At 42.3% G+C, this 14010-nt stretch overlaps 1 protein-coding gene across 8 annotated transcripts in view; it reads left to right on the forward strand.

The window, feature by feature from the left end:
* Positions 1-245: 245 nt before the first annotated feature.
* WIPF3 (WAS/WASL interacting protein family member 3) overlaps positions 246-14010 on the forward strand; it is a 47790-nt gene continuing 34025 nt past the window's right edge. For 4 of the 8 annotated variants that reach the window (XM_065665969.1, XM_065665964.1, XM_065665970.1 and 1 more), the window contains exon 1: positions 11837-12073. The gene's annotated coding sequence lies outside the window, so the exon portion shown is untranslated. Of the gene's footprint in view, positions 372-11836; positions 12074-12292; positions 12541-13576; positions 13687-14010 lie in introns of those variants that run through there. The other 4 variants (XM_065665965.1, XM_065665973.1, XM_065665967.1 and 1 more) reach the window with 3 other exon arrangements.

Below are 14010 nucleotides of genomic sequence, written 5' to 3' on the forward strand. Positions count from 1 at the left end.
AACTTTCCAGAAGAATGATGTATTACACACACAGCATCGTGAATATGCATGTATGCATGTAGTTAATATGTATGCCCGGTGACTATATAAGGATGGCTTGTTTAGCAGCTGGGGGACACGCACTAGGTGGAGCTATCCCCCGTGCCTCCCGGCGCCGCAATAAAGAATACCTGCTTGTCAACTTAAACTTTGTTGGCGAGTTCCTGGAGATTTCTCCAAATCAATGTGGTGACCCAGATGGGACCAGCTCTGCTCGGCTGCAGGACCCGCTGAGGACAGGGCTCCCTAAGGCCCTAGGGAACTTTTCCCTGAGGGACCCCTTGACTCATTTGGATCGCTGCGGGAGCAGACAAGGACCATCTTCATAAAAGGTATTTTTTTATATAGTCCGTAAGAAGCAGGGGGCACCTTACATAAAGACTAAACTGGGTTGGTAAGCGTACAGAAGGTTTGGAAGCCTTCTGTAAATTGAGATAGGAAATCTCGTAGGTAAAGGCTGCTAGCATCCATCTGATACACACCCACAGGAAGCAGGGGGCATCTTATGGAAACGGTTTTGGATCTTATTGGTATTTAACTTCTTTTGTGGCTCGTTACAGTAATGATTTTGGTCTTGTGATTTTGGTATTGGTGACAGGATGTTGTAACTGTGTTATTAATTGTTTGAATTTTAGTTTTTGTCTGAAATGTTGTAACTGTGTGGAGTGTGTCTGTGGGATCCCTAATGTGTGTGTGGATTCGAGATTAATAATAGGAAATCAACAGAGTGGAGAAATCTTGAAAAAGAGTCCTTTAAGGTGCATTTTGCCACATTGGAAAGAACTGGGAGGGTCTCCTGGGGGCTCAGTAAATAAGAAAATGTTGATAGAATATTGTAACCAATGGTGGCCTTTGTATACTTTAGAGGATCAGGAAAAATGGCCTAAAAATGGAACTCTGAACTGTAATACATTGTTACAATTAATGTTGTTTTTGAGGTGGCAAGGAAAACGGGATGAAGTAATGTATGCAGATATGTTTTTCATGTTGCAAAACCACCCAGAATGGCGGAAAGAATGTGGGATTAATACAGCACCTTCAGATCCTTTAAATTTAGCTTTAGAAAAAGAAAGGAAGCAGGCTAGGAACAGATTGGAAAGATGTTCCGGTTGTGATATTGGGGAAATGTGTCTGAAACTTAGGAAAAGAACTGAGGATAACATGGTTGAGGATAGAATGGAGGATTATGTTTCCCCAAAGGTACCGGATCAGAGACCACCTCCGATTCAGGAGGAATCCTCTGATTCACATGAAGAGTGAGAACAAAGTGTAAAGAAAATTCGCTCCACTCCCATTGCCGCCTGTGTCCGTAGTACAACTAAGACTGTCCTACAAGTCCCTCCTAGGGAAGCAATGGGACCGGATGGACATACCAGGATAAAAGTGAATTTCTCTTTAGAAGATTTAGATAATTGGAAGCAGATTGCAAAAAATTATTGAAATGACCCTATGGAGATAGCTAAGGAATTTGAGATACTGGTAAAAAGTCAGGATCCTGATTGGAAGGATGTGGATGTAATATTGGATGCATTAACAGAGACAGAAAAACAACTGGTTGTAAAAACTGCTTGTACTAAAGTAAATGCTCAGATTACTGCAGGGGCAATGGCTGGGAGGGTTGAAGATCATATTCCCCTTACCGCTCCAGGTTGGGATTATGATGATGCTGGAGATTATGTATCTCTGAAGAGATACCAAAATTGGATTAAGTATGGGCTTGAAAATGCCATACCTAAAGCAGTAAATTTGTCGGTGTTGTTTGAAATAAGACAGGGACCGAAAGAGTCGCCGACAGTTTCTGGACAAGCTCAGAGAAGTGATGCAAAAATGCACTACAATGGATCCTTCCTCAGAGGAAGGCAAATTACAGCTTGCAAACTCCTTTGTGGGGCAGTCATCGGAGGACATCAGGTGAAAGCTTCAAAAATTATCTGGAACTGAAATAAGAGATATAGAAAAGTTATTGGAAGTGGCTTGGAAAGTATACAGGAATAGAGAACAAGTAAAAGAAAGGAAATTAGGAAAGGTCTTGACAATGGCTACAGTCACAGCATTAGAGCAAGTGAATGAAGTATATAGTGGAATGGTGATAAGAGGCAGAGGTCCTGGTCATGGAATGGTGATGAGAGGCAGAAGTGGACGAGGAACATCAGGCAGAGGTGAAAGAGTGATTTCTTCTCCTGTGGGGCTGGATCAGTGTGCATACTGTAAGGAATATGGACGTTGAAAGTGAGACTGCCCTAAAAGGAATACCCATAAGGTGGCTCCAGTGACTGAATTAGAACTGGGGAATCTACTATAGCAGATCCACTGGTTAAATTAAAGCTAAGGACTAGAGGAAATAAAGTGGAATTTTTAGTGGATACAGGAGCAATTTATTTGGCATTAAATCAGAGGGAAGTGAATTTGTTACAGCTGTGGGAGCTCCTGGCTGCCAAAAAAAAAAAAAAAAAAAAAAAAAAAAATCATTCTTTCTGATACCCTTAGAGTACAAATTGGAAAACCAAGCAGGAATGCATAAAGTTTTATGCATGCTAAATTCTCCAAAACCTTTATTAGAGCGAGAAGCAACATTTAAAGAAGGCAAAATGGAATTAAGAGTCAAAAACGATCAATTAATTGCAGTTTTGAGTTTATCTTTAATTCAAAGAAAAGCAAACAGGAGGACCTCCCTGAAATAGAAGAAATCCTCAATCAGGTATGTCCAGGAGTTTGGGCATCTGAAGTTCCAGGTAAGGCGAAGAATGCTTTGCCTATTGAAATTGAAATAAAAAGGGGGGCCTGCCCTGTCTGAATAAAACAATATCCTTTAAGGTTAGAAGATAGAAAGAGAATTAAAGAAATAATTGATAGGTTTCTAAAATATGCTTTATTAATGGAATGCGAATCGGAATATAACACCCTAATTTTACCAGTAAAGAAAGCAAATGGGAAAAGCTATAGGCTAGTTCAAGACTTACTTAAAGGCAATAAATAAAATAGTAGAGGACATCCACCCTGTAGTGGCTAATATACTTTATTGACCAAGCTAAAACTAAATCAGAAATGGTTTGCCATCTTGGATTTAAAGGACGCTTTCTTTTACTTACCGTTGGCCAAAGAAAGCCAGAATTTATTTGCTTCTGAATGGGAAAATCCTGACACAGGAAGGAAAACTCAATTAACTTGGACAGTATTACCTCAAGGATTTAAAAACAGTCCAACAATTTTTGGAAATCATTTAGAACTAGAATCATGGAAGCCACCCACTCAGATGGGGACTCTGTTACAATATGTGGATGACCTACTAATTGCTACAGAAACAAAAGAAGAATGTGTCCAGTGAACGGTGGGATTATTAAATTTTCTGGGACTGAATGGCTATCGGGTATCCAAACAAAAGGCTCAACTAATACAAACCCAAGTCTCCTACCTAGGGTATGAAATAACAAGAGGACAGAGGGAACTTGGAAATGCTAGAAAAGAAGCCATTTGTCAAACTCCATGACCATTGACTGTCAAGGAGCTCCAGATGTTCCTGGGAATGACCTGATGGTGCAGACTTTGGATCCATGATTATGGATCATAAGACCACTACATGAACTGTTAAAAGGAAATCCTCCCTCTTTAGAATGGACTGATTCAGCAGGGAAGGATTTTAGAAATTTAAAACCAGAGCTAATGAGAGCTGCAGCTCTGTGACTTCTGGATGTGACTAAACCCTTTTGGCTATATTCCTATGAAAAACAGGGAATAGCTTTGGGGGTCCTTGCTCAGAAATTAGGACCCTATAAAAGGGCAGTGGCGTATTTTTCAAAACAGCTGGATGAAGCGAGCAGAGGATGGCCCGGATGCCTAAGGGCTGTGGCAGCAGTTGTCATGAATATTGAAGAGGCTCGTAAATTCACCTTGGGACAAAAGATTACTGTGCTAGTGTCTGATGTTGTATCAGCAGTCCTGGAACAGAAAGGAGCCCATTGGTTACTTCCTTCACGTTTTTTAAAATACCAGGCCACCCTTGTGGAACAAGATGATACAGAAATTGTGGTCACTAATGTTGTGAATCCAGCATCCTTTTTGCAGGAACAATCAATAGAACCACTAACAAACACATGGCTGCTTGGCCGCTATGGAGACTGTATATTCGAGCTGACCAGATTTGAAAGAAAAACCTCTGAAACATGCTGATTCTTGGTTTACTGATGGTAGGAGTTTCATGAAAAATGGTGAACAGAAGGCAGGGTGTGCAGTTACCACCACTTCACAGCTACACCTTTACCTGTGAACACCTCTGCCCAAAAGGCAGAAATAATAGCATTAACAAGAGCCCTGGAATTGGCTAAAGACAAAAGGATAAATATTTGGACGGATTCTAAATACACGTTTGCTGTGGTCCATGCACATGATGCTATCTGGAAAGAACGAGGACTTTTGAACACACAAGGGAAACAGATTAAACATGCTACAGAAATTCTGTGGCTACTGAAAGCTGTTCAGCTACCTGAGGAAGTAGCTATTATGCATTGTAGAGGGCATCAACAAGGTGACTCTAATGAGAAAACTGGAAACAATTTGGCTGATTTTGAAGCCAAAGGGGCAGCTGAACAATCTAAAATCATGTCCTTAATCCCTGATGGCAAACTAGCAATTGAGTAATCTAAATCTAGATATTCAAAAGAGGATAGAAAGTTGATTGAAGATCTGAAAGGACAGGAAAACAAAGAGGGTTGGGTTCAGATACCTGACAGGCGAATTGTAATTCCTTATAGTCAACTCTGGAAGCTACTTCAGGAGGAACATAATAAAACTCATTGGGGTAGCAACTCTTTATATAAATGTTTAGACAAACGAATTGTAAGAAGGAATCTATACACCATAGTTCAATAAGTGACAAAACAATGTCAGCTCTGTCTTAAGAACAATCCTAAAACTGAAAATAGAAACCAAACTGGGACAATTGAGAGAGGAAGTTATTCGGGACAGCAGTGGCAAATAGGTTTTTCTGAATTACTGAGAAAAGGAGGTTATTGATATTTGTTGGTGTTAACAGATACTTTTCCAGGCTGACCAGAAGCATCCCCTTGTAGAATAAATAATGCAGAACGAGTAATCAAAACATTATTAAACAAGATAATACCTTGTTTCGGAGTACCAGCAGCAACTTCTTCTGGCCGAGGCTCACACTTTAGTGCAAAATTGTTATAAGAAATTAGCAAAAAATTAGAAATTGATTGGCAACTACATGTTCTATACAGGCCTCAGGCCAGTGGGCAAGTAGAAAAGGTGAACCATCTGATTAAACAAGAGATTAGTAAAATATGTCAGGAAACTAATTTCTATTGGTACCAAGCCTTACCAGCTGCTCTATTAAGAATTCAAATTAAACCTCGGTTGAAAGAAGAGGTTAGTCCATTTGAAATTCTACATGGAAGACCATATCAATCCGAGTTTAAAGAAGAAAGTCTTCAGGAAGTGGGAGAAGGCTATCTCCAGCAGTTTCTGGTCAATCTGGGAAAACAATTAGAAGAAATAAATAAGAGAATATTAGGGACAAGAGCAAGAGGTTTGGATTAGCCAATTCACCCTTTCAGATCCAGAGACTGGGTTTATATTAAGAATTTTTCAGGAGATCCCCTCGAGGAGAAGAGGAGTGGACCATACCAGATATTACTGACTACCTTTACAGCAGTGAAGATATAGGAACAATCTGCTTGGATACAATAAACCATTGTAGTTGACGTAGTTTTAGGTCCTTATGACCTTAGTACAAAAATAAGTGTAAGAAAACAGGATAGAAAAATGAGACATGTAGATGAAGAGTATCTGAAGCTAGCAGATGTCCAGCATGTGCTGCAGCTAAACTAACTGATAAGTAGAAGGACAGGATGATTATGTCTGCAGCACTACCGAACCAATTAAGCTGGTGTAAGCATCATCTGCTGCACATGCTTCAAAGGCTGCCAGAAGTGATGAAGATTGTTGGAAGAAGTAAACGACCCCCAGAGACCACCACCACATTTTTGTACACAGGCAGGTAAGCTTTCTGGAAGAATGTTGTATTACATACGCAGCCTCATGAATATGCATGTATGTATGTAGTTAATATGTATGCCCAGTGACTATACAAGGATGGCTTGTTTAGCAACTGGGGGACATACGCTAAGTGGAGCTATCCCCCATGCCTCCCAGCGCCACAATAAAGAATACCTCCTTGTCAGCTTCGTTGGCGAGTTTCTGGAGATTTCTCCAAATCAGTACTGAGAAAAAAATCTCCACTTAGAGGTAGTCCATGATAATAAATTATTATTGAATTTTATCTCCTTGAATGACTGAAAATAATAATGTCATTTTGGACAAAACCAGATGGTGATATCTATCAGTAACTGCTGCTGAGAATATTGACAGTGAATGTGATGATAGTCCTTCAAGTGTCATCTTTCCTCTTCAATAATTTGATTGCAAGTCCTGTCTGCAGCAGCGGGAACTCCTTTCTTCAGGTCCCTACAATGAGTCTAACGTACTTCAAGTGCTGTCATGGGCTGGAAGAAATAGCAACTATATTTCAAAGGGAAAAATACCTTTAAACATCTATTAAAATGTTGATACCATTGCTTGCAAAGAATATGTTTGAGCCCATTTGTTCCAACAGGACTTACCTGAATATTTTTCCTATCAGCAGCCCATAAAATATTTCAGATTTTGGTGTTAAGTGCTGGAAAGCTGAGCAGGCATTTACTAATATATATTTAAATCTCGGTTTCAAATGAGGCTATACCTTTCTTTAGACATGAAGGGCCAAATTACTATTTCAAATAAAATCTGGAGTATTTGCAATAATATACCCAGATGGTAAAGCTGCAAATTTGCTTATGCAAACAAATCATGAGACCTGCTGCCTGTCCATCTCCTAATATATAACAGCATAGACTGGTCGTTCTATATGAGCATGATTTTAAGGACTGCAGAGTTGAACAGTTTTTCAGGTCTGACTGGTGGTGAACTAGATAGAGAAGGGGAGTGGTTCAGAGGCAGAGTATAAGGGAAGTACAATAATTTGCTGAGAAAACTCAGTTGTGCCTGAGTTACTGTCAGAAGCAGTAAGGACTATCTGGGCACTTGTACTCAAGGTGACAAAATAGAGACTTACCCTTCTCTTTGATTGTGCTAATGCTTAAGCTGCACATGCAGTGTTAATAGCTGTGTTTGCCATGATGTAGGATAGTTTCTTTTGCTGCTCATCATCCTGTTCTAGGTAAACTCTGAGCTAAATCTTGTATTTGACACATCAGTGCTTAAAAAAAGAAGAGTGCAGAATAGTATGTTCAAAGCCCAGGATGTAGAAAAACAGTCATGCTGCTTCTTTGCTATAATGTGATAGCTAAAGCAAAAGGAATTTTGTGGGAGGAAATTGTTCACAAAGATCACAAAGTACCTTTCTATTTCAAGAAAGTGGCAAAGGAAACCATCCTCTTAAAACAGACTATTTGTCCCTACTAATTATTATCTTCAAGTACACTCCCCCTGGTGGGGATGAAAAGGTTATACTCTGAAAAGTGAGATTCAAAAATGGTATTCTGATTCTTGCCATATTTCACTTTTCACCCTAATTGCAGGCTAGCACCAGGCATGCTTTCAGCCTATTATTCTCTACAGAGGCCTGCTAATGGTATTTCATCTACTGCCTAATTCTACAGCTTTAACGTGGAAAAATTCCTTTCAAATTCAATGCCAATGGAGAGCAAAGAGTAGGTCTGCCTTTCTGCTTTTTGTTTAGCTATTCAGTAACTGGATAAACATTAACCAGCTGGGTAGTGCAATTATAATTTTTTTAAGGTACTGTAAATGCTTGCAACAGCATATTATCTGGCAGCCTCACAAATATTAATGAATGCATTCTTGTTCCACTCACGCTATTAAGAGCGATTATGTACTTTCACAGAGGTCATGCAGAAAATGAACGTCAGAAACAAGCACTGAAGAAAAATCCAAAGCTCTTTTACTAAGAAATACTTTTTAAGACATCCCACAGCATAAACAGAAATAAGCAGAAGAAATACAATTAGCGGAGGAGTTGACACTAAGTACTAACTATTTTCTATGACCCTGAATGTATTTAGACATCATTTCCAATGAACTCAGCAAACAGCTTGCTCAACAAAATCAGGAGTAAGGGTTTAGGATTTGGATTTAAAACACTGGAAAAAAGCAAACACTAATATTCTCCTCTAGGGAAATCATCTCTACTAATTATTTGTCTGCAGCTTTCCTAGTATTGCAGTCTCAACTGCATTTGTAAACATGGCTCTGTTCTTCTGTAACAAGCAACTCAGCCACTTCTAGGAGTTTCTTACTAAAATATATTAGAGCAAAACTAAAGTTATGAGTTATTATTAACTATCTATGGAAAGGACAGAATTTATACAGACAATAAGGAAAAGATCAGTATTTGGAGACAAATATAAGGGAATATCACTGTTCATATGTGGGAATGTCTCTGTTAATTGTGGAGTTAGTTAAAAACTCATCAAACACAATGGCTGAGACTATTATTGCAACAGAATTTTCAGGTATTGAAAGCAATTCAGAAGTGTAATCAAATGGCATGCTGAAAGCAAGAAACTCTTTCTTTCTCCTCTTAAGCTTTTAAGCTTCATGTATTTTTATGCAGAAATTATTTTTTACATTATGCTCAAATGCCTTGACCTATAGTTTTAACGTGCTGTTTGAGTACACATGTCAGATTGTTCTACTCAAAATGAGTAACAATATGCCAAATAGGAGATGTGGTTCTTCTTCCTCTGTTTGGGACACTCTTTATCTCCTCTTAAATTGCTTCATTTACTTTGGGTCTTTTTCATTTTCTTGGGTGGGATTTTGAGGGGTCTTGAAAATTACAGTACCATAAAAAAGCTCTTAGTGGAGAAGGATATTTTTAAAGAGGAAAAGGTCAATTATATATTTGCTAAGAATGATTATCTAGTATTGAACAAGTTATGAATGGGAGGAATCACCTATTTAGTAATTCTTTGAATTTGGTTTGGTTTTTTTAAAAATTTGTTTGCAGTAAAAACAGACTAATCAAAATGAAGTTTCTCTTGCTACAAAGCATCACTCTCCCACCAGATACTATGGCAGGTCACCACAGGCCATTCACATCTCTCCTGCCTAATGGCTTCTTGGTATACAGCACAGAGATTCTGTTTCCTCCTGGTTTATGTTAGGTTAGACTACACAATTGTAATATCTTAGAAATTATAGGGTCATCACGAATTCAGCTTTCCACAGAAGGGCTAAGACCAGAAATGGAGGGGTGCAAAACATCTCATTTAGGCTGTCAAGGCTGAAGGTCTGAGCCAGGGTTCAGCTGTGCAAATTATAGCAAGAGAATTAACTGTAGGAGAAAGATACTGAGTATAGCTGTTATGTCACTCAGCACAGCCACTCAGAAAGTACTCCCCACATTGACCTGAGAGACACGTTCCCAACCTGTGGCAAAACCCAAAATAAGTCTTACAGTTGCTTCCAACATGGTACCAAGGAACCACAGAGAACATCACACTGGTAGCCTGCATCTCAGACAAGATGCAGAGGTTGTCCTTTTCTGAAGAAATGGATATATTGTTCGATCCATGGTAAAATGTATTTGTCAAGAGTAAAAACATAATTTCACTATAAAAAAATTTTAATAATTATGCAGATAAAATGTATGGAAAATAAATTTGTATCTACACCTATGCTTTGTAAAATGTATCAGTGTTAGCTACAAATGTTTGAGGCAAGTTTTGTGTATTTGAAACACTTCAAATAATCTTAAATTGGTAGATCATAAAACCAAGGAAAAACACATCCTATATATTAATTTGGGGTCAGTTTTGTCCCTGCTGTATTACCCTTTGTGTGATCTTGGATGCAGTTGTGAGGAGGAAGATTTCATATGAGAAACCAGAAGAAATGGGGGTTTTAGTTCACTAGCCTTCATAGATCTCCTGGCAGTTTGTACAGAAGTCGTTGGCCTCTTCCACTACCATTGTGTGTTCCAGAAGTGCCTTCATACCAATTCAGCATTGGAAAGGGAGCACTTCTTTTCACCTATGTCTTTCAAGAATGAGGAGACATAATTCTTTGGCATGCAGCCCTGTAGTAATCTTTTAATAACATCTAATTCTCTACAGGTTTCTGTAACAAGCTACCACCATGCTAAGAGGCAAGTATTGTACACTTCAGTGTACCAAATGTATGGAAACTGTGTACCGTGATTAAAGCTGATTGTTTTAAACTCGATTGGTGCATCAGCTGGTATAAAGTTTATCTTGGTACCACCTGCACAGTTGAGAGTGGTCACTGTCGCACCACACAAATTCTGTTGGCATTATGTGGACCTCATCGGGAAGTGAAAGGTACTGAAAGAAAAGTCATGGGAACAGGACAAAACCAGCTTTTTCCTGCACTTTCGCAGCTTGCTCCCCTGCAGTTCCATTTTTATCTAAACCAAAAGGTGGACAAAGTCCATTTCAGCATTAGCAATCTAAGACCAAATCTCAGCTGAGTTTAATTCGCATGAACAATGAAAGCTGTTTTCAAACATGGCTTCTTTTTTTTTTTTTTTTGTTTTTTTGTTAAAGTAAATGCTTACTTTTTTTCCCCTGGGGCACTACCTGTGGCACATTTGGCTTTGCTTTGTGCTTCGGAGTTCAAACTAGTGACCAGCTGGAAATGGGTTTAAAGCTCCCTGACCACTGTGGAAGCAACGGGGGCAGATACTTGGGATTGAGAATTATTTCGTCTGACAAGCAATCAGGAGGCTATTTCCAGACTAATAAATCAAACTCACACCTCTGGACAAACAGGACAGAGATCCTGTTTTTATGTCCCAGAAATCGGATTTTATGTCCCTGCCCTGATGAGCAGAGGTGTCTCAGCCCATCAGTGACCTCCACCAGTCTCAGGGGCTGGTATTGCATTGTCCGGATCCCAAATGACAGTGATTTGTCTGGACTGCTTTAGAATCAAGCAAGGCAGTGAAAAAACTGATTTTACATTCCTACAACTAAGCAGGTTTTTCCGAGAAGATGGACTTGCCTCTCAGCCACCTGCAAGCACCATCCGAAGGCCACCGGGCAGACAAGAACCCACACTATGATCTTTCAGTTATTCAGCAGCATCCCCATCCCTGGGGCGTTTGCTGCATGACAGAATGAGGGTGTCTCATTCTTCGGGCTGGCTGGAAGACCACTCAGCAGCAGGTCCTTCACCCTGACAAGGAAGGCTCGCTAGCGTGAGGCCTTAACGTTTCCATATGCAAACTGCCTTGAAAAAATACAGAAGAAAACAGAATATTTTTCCTTATCCTTTTGCAAATGCTTCCAGTGCATAATCTGGGGCACAAGAAACAAGGGCACCCAGCCAGCTCCAAGGACAGGCCTTCAGCAGACGGCTGGGCTGGAGCGGTCTGGCAGGTGTATGGCCTTTGGCAGGGGGACAGAGTAGCAGCACCCACCTGCCCACGGGGCAGCATTTTGGCTTCCACATGGGCTTTTAAAGAAACCAGCTCCGCCAAGGCACCTGCCTGCGGGAGGGCGCCGGCCGCAGCCGGGCTTCACCCACAAGCCGAGGGCGGAGGTGGAACTTCATCAAGGGTGAAGATGGAACACGGGGCCCGGGGGTGGACGCTCTGGCAGCGCCTCCTCTCTCAGAGACAGCCCCGCGGATGCACCCCCAGGCCCGTGTCCGTGGTGCTGCCGCCCGCGGGCGCTGTGGGGCGATGCCGGCTCCCGGAGCTGGCCAGACCCGGCCGGACGCGGCTGGCGGTCACCTGGCTCCCTGCGCTCTCGCTCGGGCCGGTCTGTGTGTTAAACGGCTGCCTAAAACACAGCTGTGCTGCCCCGGGGCTCGGAACCGGCTTTTTTTCCCTCAAAATCTGAAGATCCTTCCCCCCGCCTCCCAGCCAGCCCCCACCTCCCCTGAGGGAAGGCGGGCGGCCGCCATACCTGGCGCCCTCTGCCCGGGGAGGAGCGCGCTGCACCGCCCCGGCCCCACGGCACCGGCCGTTGAGCAGGTGGGCACGGAGCAGCTGGGGCTGGGGCTGGGGCTGGGAGGGTTCCGGTGCCCCCGACCGGCCTCGCAGCAGCGGTCAGCCGGGCTGGAGGCAGGCAGGGGGCCGCCGCGGGCGAGTCGGGCCGGAGGCTGGAGCTCCGCGGGGGGCGAGCCAACTCCGCGGACAAACTTGCTGCCGCCGCGGTTCGTAACCGGCCCCGGCGGCCGCCGCGCACGGCCGCGTCCCCCGGGCTCTGCTGCCCCTCTGGGCAGGGCCCGGCCCCAGGCTGCGGCGGGGGGAGGAGGGCAAGGGGATACCCCCGCCTTTGGGATGCGGTTACTGAGAGCGGTGGAGGAAGCGTGGCTGCTGCTGGGCACGGGCTGTGCGTGGTGCTGCTCGCCGGGTTCACCAAGTAAAGGGAAACGGGCTGTTTGCAGGCGGCGGCGGATAGGAAGAACTTTTTTCCCGAGCTGTCGCCCTTGAAACAGGTGTGTTGGAATAGGTCAGCTGAGAAACCGGGGTTGCGTAATTGGAAAAGCCACTGTGTTCAATGCTGATATACCTGTTGCAGGGGGAATGCTGGAGAAGTGTTGGAAAGAAGTTGTTAAAGGTTTAATAGCAATTAACATAGGTAAAAATCAGGCTAAAGCCTCACTTTTGCATCAGCCTGTTGGTGCTAATACGGAGAGCGAAGGAATGTGTTGGTAAAGAGTAGGTAGCAAGAGGGTTTTCTGTTATTATTCTTAGGATATGCTTTATCAAAGCTACCGCAGTGGTAGGTTATTTCACAGCGTCTCTGCCCGTGCAGGGAGGAGTGGAGGAAGGGGTGTTTATGTCCCACAAGGAGTTCAGGAGTTCTAGGAACAGGAAGGCTGCATTCAGCCAGCATGGTTTTTTCATCTGCTGCTGAAAGTAACAAACTTACTTGGTAACAATCTTACTAAGTGAGATTTCTGGAAGGTAGCAAAATAAATCTGATTTACGAGAAAAGACACTGCGATTCTCTGACACTGAGATAAAGGCTGATGATTTCAACACAGAGCAATCTTGGGACAGTATGTGGCTAAAATTTACAAGTCCTTCTGCTGATTCAGGTAGTGAAACATAACTGAAATTGTGAGAACAGTGATAACTGTTATCATGCATGCTGCGTGAGTTTGATTGTTGAACTGCTTCCTCATACAATTAGTATTTTCAGTTTCTCCATCTGTATATCCCGCACAAATGCCCGTGTATTTAGCCACATGTGTTTAATCATTGTTGAAGTCTTCAATTTCCATCCTTTCTACTGAAAGACAAGCCACAGGGAAGATAATCAAGGAAATGAATACGTCTTTATTCTGTGGTGGCATCTTGAGCTGGGGCACTTGTTAGGTATGTGTGCATGGTATGTATATACACATGGTATGTATGCGTGCATGAGGGTGGCTCCCGTTCACGGCGTGGACCTGTGACCCAAAGCAGTGTCCCGGCTGGAATGCGCGGGCGGTGCAGACGCTGCTGCCACCCACAGCTCCTAAGGGACATTGCCGGCGTGAAGCAGAAAGATTGAATCTGCTTTGCTGTCAGCTACCATCTTCCACATACGAAGTAACATACCAGAAGCTCAGTGTGGGACCCTTAAAGAGGATTGTGTAAGTGTGTTTTGTTTCACTGATAGAATGCTTTGAATGTTTTGCCATAGGTGATGATGACAAAAAGTGGGTTAGACTCATAAGTTCTTTTCCTGTTATAAGATCCTGATCAAGAAACGAGGCTTAACAACCAACATGCAACCCCTCTTGATGTTACAATGACACTGTTACTAAACATTTTTAAGTGTTATCTACAACATCTTACAGAGACTGAGGCTATAGCTAAGTGGTGTATGAAATTGCCTGAAAGTGCAGGTGCCTGTGCCAGCTTCCAATATGAAGCTTGATTCATTGATTGATTTTTAAATTAAGGATATAAATTCT

Source organism: Lathamus discolor, chromosome 2 (genome assembly GCF_037157495.1).
Source record: "Lathamus discolor isolate bLatDis1 chromosome 2, bLatDis1.hap1, whole genome shotgun sequence".
NCBI classification, from domain to species: Eukaryota; Metazoa; Chordata; class Aves; order Psittaciformes; family Psittacidae; genus Lathamus; species Lathamus discolor.